The 12,601-nt window shown below is 45.8% G+C and overlaps 1 pseudogene; it reads right to left on the bottom strand.

Annotated features, from left to right (window-relative positions):
- Positions 1 to 9,431: 9,431 nt before the first annotated feature.
- LOC9647022 lies at positions 9,432 to 10,747 on the bottom strand (annotated as a pseudogene).
- Between the last annotated feature and the right edge of the window lie 1,854 nt (positions 10,748 to 12,601).

Below are 12,601 nucleotides of genomic sequence, written 5' to 3'. Positions count from 1 at the left end.
GTCGGTCGTGGGATCGGACACGTGGAGCACTTGGACCAAGTGCAACTATTGAGTGGCATGGATGCCATTCTCGGGGCTAGCAAGTCCCAAGTCCTGAATTGGACTTATGGAGGTTGTGATTGAGACTCCTCCAAGTGGTCGGAGGTGTGGTTAAGTGACTAAAGTAGGATGGAAAATTTAGTCGCTTACAACTTGGTGAAGACCGGAAAAGGGATATTGGGGAAGGCTATTCCTCATGTCTATGGGCATCCTAAGGATGCTAAGGAGTGGATCTGGAATGATCACTCATGGACGGATGGCCCAGTTCTTGAGAGATGGGACTATAATGTAGGTGGTGTTAGACCACCGGTGAGACCAAGGTAAAGGGGCATGGCCTTAGCGTAACGGGCTGATATGTCGGTGGTACCTTGGGGTGTCGGTCATGGGATCGGACACGTGGAGCACTTGGATCAAGTGCAAAGGTTGAGTGGCGGGGATGCCATTCTCGGGGCTAGCAAGCCCAAGTCTGAAATAAGACTTATGGAGGTTGTGAGTGAGACTCCTCCAAGTGGTTGGAGGTGTGGTTAAGTGACTAAAGTAGAATGGAAAATTTAGTCGCTTACAATTTAGTATTGGAGCTGTTCCTTAGTCTGACTTTTATTGGTGCTCAAGTATATCACCGCTGGTGTTAGCATTGGAAGGTCCTAGGAGTGGGCCTATCCTTGAGGAGTAGCAAGTCAGAAAGACATGGCTCTCCACTACAATTCATGTGTGAACTTATAGGCGAGGTGGTGGATAGAAAAGGGCCAATAATGGAACGACTTTGGGATCTTGGGAATAGTATAAGGGTTTCCTCAGAGAGTTGAGGATGTGATCCAGATGAGTGTTTGACTTAGCAAATTGGTTAATGTAGTTGTGGTAAACAACTACAGTTGGGATCACGGGAAAGATGCAGACTCTAAAACAATAAAGGAGTCACAAGATTACCCTTATATGGTTGAGGCTGGTACTCATAAATTTGAGACCGAAATTGTTGACCGTGGAAGGTCAAATACAGAAGAGGACACCAGTCTTTGAAAAGGTAGCCGGGGCTACCTCTAATAAATGCTGGAACAACCCAAGGAGTTGGGGGTGTATTTAAAGATGAGTTGCTATCCTCATCACATGGACAAATAGTCCTAAGGGGCAAAGGTTAACCCCAAGAAAATCATCAAGTGTCAGAGTAACACTTGCAAAAATTGTCCTTGTGAGTAGGACATGAATACAAGAAGTTGTATTCCAGTGAGTTGGCACCTCTAAAACTGAGACCTCGCAAGTTGTTGGATTAGCAAAGTCCAAAATGCTAGATGACTCAAGCGGAGTCAGGGAATGGTCCTAAAGGATTGGTTGGAGCATTTGGACTAAGGTGTATAGTGCCCTATGAGGTATGGGGAGGATCATAAGATCCAAGTATGAGAACAGTAGGTATCTCATTGATGGCAGAATGTGCCATACTAAAATTGTGGGAAAGATGTTCCCAGAAGAAAGCAACTTTGGCCCAGAGTTGGGTGCAAACACTATGGTGCGGTGCTAACGAATAATTAGCATGAGGAATAATTATATTGGTCTTGGCAAAGACCTAGGCACTAATAAGTAGTGTTATAAAGGTAAGCTTGTGGGGCCGATGGTGTGAAGACACCAAATGTGCTAAGGTGTGATACCTTGAGGTTATGATGGTGGGTTCATAAGAACCCCTTACCAAGGGAATCCCCAACGGAAGCGGGAAAGGCATGGCCTAAGCTAGAAGGCATGTGGTTGGAGTGTGATGACCCAGATAATGATGGAGGTGTGGAAGCACCAAGCAATGAGTTATAGGACTTGACAACTATGGGGCAACTAAGCAAGAGGTGCAAATATAATTGGTTAAACGAGTAGAAGGTAGCTACCCAAGACTTCTTAATGGCATAAAGAAGTTAAATATAACCTTACAGGGGATAAATTGCTTATGTTGCGATATAGTGAGTCAATGTCGTGAAAGGAAATGCTCATTGTCAAGGAAACCATCATTGGGACACCCAAACACTCTGGAACACCAGGGGGTGGTGTTTGATGTCACAAGGGCAATAGATAAGGCCCAAGGGACTAAGTCCCTAGCGAATGATGGATAGAAGGTGCTATCCAAATGTCCAAGGTTGTGGAGACGGGAGAAGACTATCTACCCGAATTGGACAAACCCAAAAATGGAATTTTGGCAAGGCTAGTGGTGGGCATGTAAAGGCCCATAAACAACAACGTTAATCCCGGTGTGTGGGATTATAAGGTGAGCATACCTGGATTGAGGAACCACTCCCTAGGCTATCGGGTAGGTTCATCCTTAAAAATACTTGCTAAGGCATGATAGAAAGTGCAAAGCTATCCTTCTAGTCTGGAGGAGAATGACCAAAGGAAAGGTGTGAAGCCAAAAGCAAGTAGTAAGGGGATAGAACCAAACCATAGGAATCGAAGGGCATAACAAAGGGTGGTTATGCCAGTTGGGAGTGGAGAATCAAGTGGGGGCTCGAGGGTGTTGTTGCTAGCAATTGTGATGCCATGGAGAATCTAAAATATGGAATTGTCCATATTAGACTATATGGCAACTAGAAAACTTGCGAAAAGGGAGGCCTTAGCAAGCTAAGGGACAGAGTTCCTTCAAGGTTCCCAAAGACAATTCTATGTAGCTTAGTACCTAGAAAGGCTAAGTGTAAATAGTTTATGGAACGCGCGAAACTAGAGTGGCACAGCAGAAGCGTGGTCTTGAAGCTTGCCATGAGGCAAGGCTATCAAGGTTAGAGAAGTAGTTCCCGAGTGTTCAAAGAGAGGGCTTTTGAACGAAAGTCGATGGTTAAGGACTTTCACGCTTATGCATGAACCATGTTACGGTGGCCGGAAGACTCACTAGATGAGATTGGCAAGTCGGGGGGAACAAATACCCTAGTTGAAGGTGCTACCTTCAAAAAGGGTGGGCCATGGGGCCAAACATGAAGGAGTCCATGCATGATCACAGACGTGTCAAATGAGAGGACTTGGCAGTGTGGAGGAACTAGGTTCCTAAGCTGTGATCTATAGCGCGCTTTGAGTAAAAGTTGGTGCACCGGCGTGATGAGTCACGCCAGGCATCCTGGGTGATGCCGTCCATAGATACATATATAGAGGTTGGGTTCGAGTCCCGACCCTCTAGTGCTTGGGTTCAAGTCCCAAATCACTAGGGCGTGGTGATGGTTTGGAATATAAGGACACTCATTTTTCAGTGGTCATGGACTCTCAGTGTGGAGACTGGTTTGGGCACACCGCCAAGCGAGGGATGCCTCGGAGTCGTGATGCACGGTTAAATTGCTTAGTGTGGCTCAGCATATCTAACTTGAACACTTTGGTGCCAGTGGCACCAAAGACGTGGTGAATGAGATGGGGACACCCAGTCTCAGTTGTTATGGACCCTTGGCCGGAAGGGCTGGCTTGGGCGCACTGCCAAGTGTGGGGGATGCCCTCAGGGTCGTAGTTAGCAAGTTAAAGGTCTGGAAGACCTAGTACCTATTGGCAAACCTGTTAAGGTGCCGAGGTGAGATCACTAGGTGATCTTGAGGCTAAATAAGGACAAGGTCCTTGTTTGGGTTAATAAGGTTTCTAGTTCAAAGTGTTGATTTGAACTATTGATGATGGTGTGGCTTGGTCAAGGTGACCAAGTGGGAAAAGCACCTTAGGGAAATGAGCTATGTCATTGCGATGGCATAGTGTGTCCAAGGAAAGTAGTCTCTAAAGAGACCCATGGGAGGGTCACAAAGTTGGGCCGTGGATAGAGCCCACAGCAGAAGATGCTAAGGAGACTTACTAGGGGTGAACACCCTAGTCTTGGCAAAGCAGAGCCTTTGCTATGGAATCAAAAGAATACCTCAAGGAGGGAGGTAGAGATTCAGGGTTGCTTGGTGCAACAATTAACGGATAGGAGCAAAAGATGGGTGGCCAAAATAGGGCCATGGAATCCCTTGAAAGGAATCCAAGTGGCAAAGTTAGGCGAGGAACACTAATGTGTTGGACGCTAACAAATTGCGGGAAAGAAAGTGTGTTTCTAAGGATGGATTCCGAATTGCTCCGATTTGGCGAAAGTGGAAGCTCCAAGGGAGGGAGCAGTAAGGTAGCCAAATGATAGGGCCATGGACAGCCCTAGCACAAAGTATGATAAATGGAACTTAGTGCCCAAAGTGGCACGAAATAGAAGAGAGCATGATGGTGCCCTCAAGTAAAGAACTTCCTAAGATGGGGAAGTGGAGTTGCACAATATATGCAATGCAAGGTGTTGGAGACATCTATGAAATTGACTTCCAGAAGTCAAAGAGTAAAAGTTCCAAGGTGCAAACATTCAATAGATGGAAATTGAGACTACTCGAGAAGGAGTAGTGGGATTGACTTAGAGAAGGGTCTCTAAGAGGTTTAGCAAGAACTAAACCAATAAAAGGAGAGAACCACTACATATGGTCCAATCAGTCTCTAAGTTGGAGAGACTACCCTCCTTAGAGGATGGACAAGGCATGGTGAACCTTCGGTGTCAAATCATAGACGAATATTGGCCAGGGGCCAAAGATGGAAACGGTAATACATGTAAGTGTTACTTTATAAAAGGGTTTATCATTCGATGAGGACATCGAACTTCGTATATGGGTGGTGGAGTTGTGAGACACAAAATCCCTAGGCCCCAAAGTGGAGCCAAAAGGGTGCCACGTGGTAGTGGCCGAAGCGAAAGCCAAACGAGCGTAACACGTTTGGACTAAAAGCTCTGACTTGAAAGGTCGAGAGCGGGAGTGGAACTCCTAACGAAGTGCTCAAGGAATGAGCATGAAGCGAACAATCAACACATGACACGTGGAAGTGTCCGAGATGGACCTGAGATGGACCCGAGTTGGAGTCCAAACTGGAGTCCGAGAAGGACCCGAGATGGAGTCCGAGGTGGAGTCCGAGTTGGAGTCCGAAGTGGAGTCCGAGTTGGAGTCCGAAGTGGAGTCCGAGTTGGAGTCCGAAGTGGAGTCCGAGGTGGACCCGAGATGGACCCGAGATGGAGTCCGAGATGGACCCGAGATGGAGTCCGGGATGGACCCGAAATGGAGTCCGAGATGGACCCGAGATGGAGTCCGAGATGGAGTCCGAGATGGACCCGAGATGGAGTCCAAGATGGAGTCCGAGATGGATCCGAGATGGAGTCCGAGATAGACCCGAGATGGAGTCCGAGATGGAGTCCGAGATGGACCCGAGACCAAGATCGAGACCGAGGCCGAAGCCGAGACCGAGACCGAGTCCGAGTCTGAAACCGGGACCGAGTCCGAGTCCGAGTCCGAGTTCGAGCCCGAGTCCGAGTCCGAATACTAATATAGGCAGTTGGGTGAAAGCCCAGAGTGATCGTCCCCCATTGAATGGGGGGGGGGGGGGGCTGCGGGGGGTTCCAAAAGTATAGCAGGGAGAGTGTGGGGGTTGGAGCCCAGTGGAGCTAATTTGGCCAGGAAGGGCTAGTTTGGCCCAGGAAAGGCCAGTTTGGCCCAGGAAGGCCATACCTAGTGTTGGGTGATGAACTGACCACTGGGAAGTCCAAGACTAGAGTGAATACGGACCGACAAGCGGGGTAACTTGGTGAAGTGTTCAAGAGCCGGCTCTAGTTCTCCTGGGAGATCGAATGGTCAATGCTCCCAGTCCAAGTGTGGGTGGCACTACCTACTTGGATACCTGGTGTGGCTCAATGGAACCTCGCTCTAAGCCCATGGCTAGAGCACCCAAAGGCAGAAGGCGGGGAGAGTACCCATGAGGCCCGTGTAGGGCCACGGTGTTTCGAAATGTGGTCCCAAAGGCCCAGACTGTGGAAAGGAAGAGGAGTAGTCCTCTAGTGTAGTGACCAAGGATATAGTCTAGTGGTGAGGAAGTCCTAAAGGACCGTGGGACTTAGTGGTCGGGCCTGTGGGCCTCGATCCAGTGGCAGTGTTGGCGAACACGGCTATGGGCAGAAAGGGACTTGGTGAAGACCGGAAAAGGGATATTGAGGAAGGTTATTCCCCATGTCTGTGGGCATTCTAAGGATGCTAAGGAGTGGATCTGGAATGATCACTCATGGACGGATGGCCCAGTTCTTGAGAGATAGGATTATAATGCAGGTGGTGTTAGACCACCGGTGTGACCAAGGTAAAGGGGCATGGCCTTAGCGTAACGGGCTGATATGTCGGTGGTACCTTGGGGTGTTGGTCATGGGATCGGACACGTGGAGCACTTGAATCAAGTGCAAAGGTTAAGTGGCGGGGACGCCATTCTCGGGGCTAGCAAGCCCAAGTCTGAAATAGGACTTATGGAGGTTATGAGTGAGACTCCTCCAAGTGGTTGAAGGTGTGGTTAAGTGACTAAAGTAGAATGGAACATTTAGTCGCTTACAAATAGCTAAATTTAGAAGATTTTTATAAACACTTTTTTCTTCCCTCTTCCTACTTCCCTCATAATAATTCCTTCCAAATTTGTGATTTTCCTAGACTAGAAGCCAAAATTCATCATTTCTCCAATATGCCTTTTAAACTCTTGAGAAGGTTATATCAATATTCTTTTGGCACATGTAGTATAATCAACTATTTATGGAGGATTGATAAAGTAAAATATTTTGTAACTTATAGTATAACTAGTATGTTCTATTTGTTTGGTAAGCTTGGTTTGCATTGCCTTTTTATTATCCTCCTCTTAAACATTTTAGACTCCAAAACTAAAAACAATCTCAAGTCATTTCATGTGGTATATCTCTTAAAGCCTTCTGAATTCTATTTAACCCCAATAATAGGGATGAATAATAAAGTGAAATATGAATAATGTAAAACAATATAAGGTACTTCCAAGTGGTTTTATTGTTGGTTGTTAATATCTTTTTTTATTATCTTTCATGCCAAAACTTTAATAATGATGTGCAGGTCTAATAAAAGAAAGGGAAGGTTGTTTAGAACGCTTGTGATTTTTACCACTTAACAAACTATCATTTGAGGTAGGTGATCAAATCATTTAATTCATAGAAGCTCACAAATATGTAATGGAGTATAAATTATGGTAAGATGGACAACTTAAAGGAGTTCAAAAAAGTTTTGAATATTAACTAAGCATTTTATATGAAAATCACAAACTACTAGTATAATTTCTAGCTTTATAATAACACACATTCGCATTGAAAACACTATATAAAATTTATATAAATTATTTTATGTATTTTCCTTTCGGATTACTTTTGCATATAAACATTACATAAATGTTGCAAATGTGACTTTGGGTATTGAAAGATAGTTGTTGGCCAATCCTTACAAACACTCTTTACTAAGTGTTAGTAAATTAGATTGGCTGACAAATATCCAAAATTATATTCGCGACAATAAACCATACATAATATATAATTTGTGATTCATGTGTTAAAATTATGTGAGATGATTTAGGTAATTTAACTTAAGTGAACAAGGAGTGGGCATAGTGATTTTAAGCACAAATTGTAGCACTAAATTTGGTTATGGTGGTACAGCTAGGCATAGTGGTATAGATAAGCATGGTAATGGAATTACTCATAAGAGCCATATTAAAGAATCATGCCTTAGCTAGGGCTGAAAGCAATCATGCAATAAGAATTCTCCCCTTTAGAACATTTTAGCATAGAGTTCAATAGCTATGGCCCCTACCCACATCTAATTTTAATATACACAACTTTTATACATTCACAATAACAACCCTTTTATAACATTCACCCTCTTGTGGCAAGTGCAACCAATGGAATCCTTCTTACTATTTCTAAATAGTGTTTGAGTATGGCAAAATTCTACTATTCAACAGCAAATAGAGTCTCAGCAAAAACCAAAAATTAATATGATCAACCATACTTGGTAGAAGACAAAGGATATTAACTTAAAGCTTTTATGATGACACTGTTCACAAGTAAATCTCATGATAAAAGTCATTTGTGCAGCTTCTCACTTGCATTTTCTAGAGTTATCATTGTCCTTTGGTAAAAAAGAATTACCATCATCTGTCATCATGTGCCAATTTAATAAACAATCATCAAGTGTTTTGACTCTCAACTACAAATGAAGTTGGCATTTCTACCATGAAAACATGTTGTGTTTTGATAAACCTTATACAAATGAAGAACTCAAGCACAAGATGAGATGGAGAACACATCGAATATAAAGATCCCAAAGCCAAAAGATCACTTGATTCTAACACCTACTGGAATTGAAATACAAGACACTCTAGTAGTTGAAAGATCTGAATAATAATATAATATCTATTTGATATATCACCTTTCAATTAATAAAGTATAATATACTAGGAAGTGTTTAGAAAATTTATATGCTAAATTTTAAGATATGTTTTAAGTGTGAATAACTTTTATATAAACTAACTTATTAAGGGAATTTAATCACAGGAGAAATTTATACACAAAGTTAGTCTCTCTAACCTACAATGGAAAATTTACCATCCCAGATAGACCATTATCGACCGAAGGCTCAGGAATAGAATTTACTAACTTCCCTAAACCTATGTTATGTACATAATCAAACAATATCAGCCAGAGGAGTAGCTATATCCTGAATCCAGAAACCACTTCCGTGACAAACGAGCCCAGAACTTTGAGTTCCTGCTAGATGGGACTCCTCACCCACTGAGTTCTACAACCATTTTGCGTTGGAAGTTTGTGTTACATCACTATTGTCCCCTGTAAAAGGGAACAGGACAGATTCAATCACAGCCTTGCATATTTGATCAAGAAGTGATGTTGTCAGTCGCAATTGTTGTCCTGCTGTCGTTTGAAAGCTTTCAAGCTGTTACCACAATTGTGAGAAGGTAATTTGGCCAAAACAATGGCAATAAGTGATTACAATTAAGTTCTACTGCAGCAGAGCAAGTTACTTCCAAAAGAACAAGGATGAAAAGGAAAATAAGAAAACTTATCCACATCCGTGTCAAATATGGTTGAGAACAATGCTTTCTTGTCCTCAGGTTTGGGAATATGACTCAGAAACATGCCTGGCAAGGAAAGTCGAGATATAAGAACTTCATTTCTCTGACAGGCATTTGGCTCCAAAAGCTGACATCCACTCCCATGGCCAAAAATAATGAAGTACCACAAAGAAGCCACCAGCACCATTTCCTTTGTCAACAAGAATGTGGATGTCAAATCCTTAAAGTGCAAGAAAGAAATAATAACAGAAAAATAAGAAAATCACAACACCACCTCAGCTTGAACTTTTCACAAGATTTTATTCACTCCATGTCCTTGGATGTCACGGCTCCTTGTGAGGAGCTTGCACCATGTATCTGCTTAAGATGTCGCTTATGTCTGCCACCGAAAAACTTGAAACCATTCCTGTTGTAAGGAAGATGTCTAGCTGCAATAACGTCAGCAGCCACGTGGCACTTCTTCCCGCCAAAACCTTCCGTGTTTTTCCTCACGCCGGAACCACGGAGTTGTAGCGCTCGCCCAATCCAAACGCGTATGAGAGCCTGATCGATGGATTCGTCCCATCGCGCTGGAACTCACTGCCCATCTCCACGATTGCCATCTCCGCCGAGAACACGAAGATGTGCTTCTGGAGCGCGTGAGAGAGGGCCTCGAGCTCCAATTGCCCTCCCCAGGCCGCGGTCGATTCAATCTCCCGGCAGTAATCCTCCAGCTCCACATCGCCGCCGATGAATGGCACGAAATCCTCTGGGTGCTCGCGGATGTAGCCCGCAGCGATCTTCCGGAGCTCCTGGAACGAGTACTGGGGCGCGCTGGGATGGAGATGGAGCTGATCTTCCACCGCCCGGTACAAGCAATGCCCGTCGGGTTTGATCTCCTCGAGTGACAATCCCACGCTCACGAGCAGTGCCTGTTCGTCCTGGATGCGCTGCTCCCTCTCGGCGTCCTGCTGCACTCGTCGATCCCGCCACTTCTTCCCCTTGGAGATTCTTGGCGGCGGACCCGCGATTGTCCAGCCGCCCAGCATTCGTGTCCTTGCTGCCGCTCCTCGGAGATTTCTTCCTCGTCTTGGCCTTTTGCTCCACCTTGCTGCCCTTGGCAGCGGCCTTTTTGAGCTCGATCTCTCGATTTCGCAGCTCCTTGATCTCCTTCCTGCCGCCACGACCATCATCGTCACGAAAACAACCCTGCGACTTATTGGTGACGGCTCTTAGAATATTTCCTAGAATATTCGTAGCATATTTAAAAAATGTTCGCTAGAATATTCTTTATTGGAAGGGAATATTTCGCTCGTGCCTCAAGTTTTTTCGAAGGCGCAGGGCAACTTCTATTGGAGTTTTTTGTGTAAACATCATCTGTAGTCCACACAACTTGCCTCCATTGGTACTCCAGAGAAAAACGTCCTGGCACGGTGAAGTGATCTGGATCCCAATGACTCGCACGCCGTTTTGCTGTTCAACGAGCTTCCCAAGGCAGCAATGAGAAGAATCGAGCCAGGAATTCGTTTGTCACGCAAGCAGACATTTGTGCATTCACGTATGTCTAACAACATCATCTTGTCTTACAGGAGTAGCCACTGCTTCTACCTCTGGCATAGCTTTCTCTCTAGAAGGTCAGCATCTTCCAGTTTAACTTCTTCCTGGCCTTGTTTGCATTTACTGACATCTGGTGATCATCAGGCTTGACATGTAATTCTCCATCCTTTAAAGATACGTTAGCAGAAGCAGCAGCTTGATCATGAGCAGGTTCGGCTTGTCCACTTTCCTCCTGCCTTTTCTGGGGATTTAGAGCCCTAGAATCCATGATGACAACGTGAATCTTCTAAAAGATATCGGTGCCTCCACCATCTATCAACCTCATTCTTTACAGGGTGCTGCTATTGCTTTGCCTCCAGGTTAGTAGTGAATGGTGATTTTTGAGAGAGAGAGAGAGAGAGAGAGAGAGAGAGAGAATTTGATTTCAATTGCCCCCGTCCGTGTTGCCCAGCACATCTCAGCCGTCCGTGTGAAGGGCAATTCTTATAAAGTTGATTCCCTTAGGTGCAGCATGGCGGATGGCGCTAAGCCGAGGAAGAGGAAGAGCAGCAAGTTGAGGCGACATCATAGAGGCTTCAAGGGATCGGAAATCAGTGTCTTGAGTCTGCCAAAGCTGGACATCTCAGCCAAAGGGAAGGAGTGCGTCCTTTTGCTCATGACAGGGTCTGAAGGCAGGTTCAAAGACAGGCTCTCATGGCCGCCTGTGCTGGCCTGGTATCCAGAGGAGCAGCTGGTAGGAGTGGTGTCAAACAGGCTGTTGCCCCCGGGCTTCATTCCTATGGCCTCATCCTCGGGCATGCTGTGGCTTTCACAAGAACGACATCTTGTCTGAGGGCCTCCAATGGTCGCTCTACCGATGGAAGTTGCGGGTGGCCGTTTGCAATCCTCACACCGGATTTCAACATGAGCTCCCCGTTCTCAACATGGCCGTAGAGCGCGATAGCAACTGTCCTGTGATGGCGCACACCTGGGGTCAGGTTAAGCTGGAAATGAGAGGCGACCAGGAGCACTTCAGCATTCACGTGCTCTGCAGGCGCATACGATCTGGACATTTCATCGTTTATACTTGAAGTCTGGAACGAGTCCACTAGTAGCGGCATACTGACGGCTGATCTTACCGGGGACCTCATCTTTCCAGGTAGCAGGTTGCAAGCTTATGATACTCGCTCTAAGGCCTGGACTGCAATTCCAATTCCCGGTGCCAAAGCTTGGAACGACTTCCCGCTGCCACAGGGTCTTCAAGGCCGCTACTCTTACTGTAGAGTGGATCCGTTCCGGTACGGGCACAAGCTGATGGTGCTTGGCCAGTGCAACGGGGCCGGGGCCATTGTATTGCTGGAGCTGGAAGAAGAAGGCGGCGGGCGGCACTGGAATCCGGTAGCGTGGGCAACCCTGGACCAGTTCCAGTTTGCAGAGTACGAGACAGGACAGTGTCCAGCATACTTGGTCGACTGGCCTCTACAAGGTGGCGATCTGCTAGTCATGCGCGCGGTGACGTGCTCGATGCTGCAAAAGCCTGTTGCTCTCCATCTCAAGCGGCATAACTGGCTGGAACTTCCAACAAGCGTTCACCACCTCAATGTCCAGGCAGTCTGCATCTACAGCCCGTAAGAACAGAGACCAGCGAAGAATTTGTATTGAAGAAGGAACGAGGAAGAGGAGCATCATCTCGTTTCAAGTACTTCAGGACGCCCGCCTTCAGGAACTGTCTGCGTCTACAACCCGTAGCCTGCTAAGTAAACTCTAGGCGGGAGGAAAAGAAATGAAAGCAGCCATGCTGTGTATGTATCTTTGAGAAATACCACTCTGCAGATCCATCAAGCTACTGCGGAGCCTCCTGTCGTTGCTGTGGAACAATCTCGACAGGAACTGGAGCTGAGAGAGCTTGCAGTAGAACCAAACCGGCTGGTGCTGCTTCACGGGAGAATTCTCACGATGAGCTGGCTGAGCCATTCAGGAAGAAGGGCAAGAATCTTAATGAATCTTGCGTAGTTTTCTCTTTGAAAAATAAGAAAATCACAACACCACGAACACTTTTCACAGGATTTTATTCACTCCATGTCCTTGGATGTCACGGCTCCTTGTGAGGAAATTGTGCCATGTATCTGCTTAAGATGTCGCT

This window comes from Selaginella moellendorffii, unplaced genomic scaffold (assembly GCF_000143415.4).
Source record: "Selaginella moellendorffii unplaced genomic scaffold, v1.0 SELMOscaffold_47, whole genome shotgun sequence".
Classification (NCBI taxonomy): Eukaryota; Viridiplantae; Streptophyta; class Lycopodiopsida; order Selaginellales; family Selaginellaceae; genus Selaginella; species Selaginella moellendorffii.
This window is presented reverse-complemented; position numbering and strand designations above follow the sequence as displayed.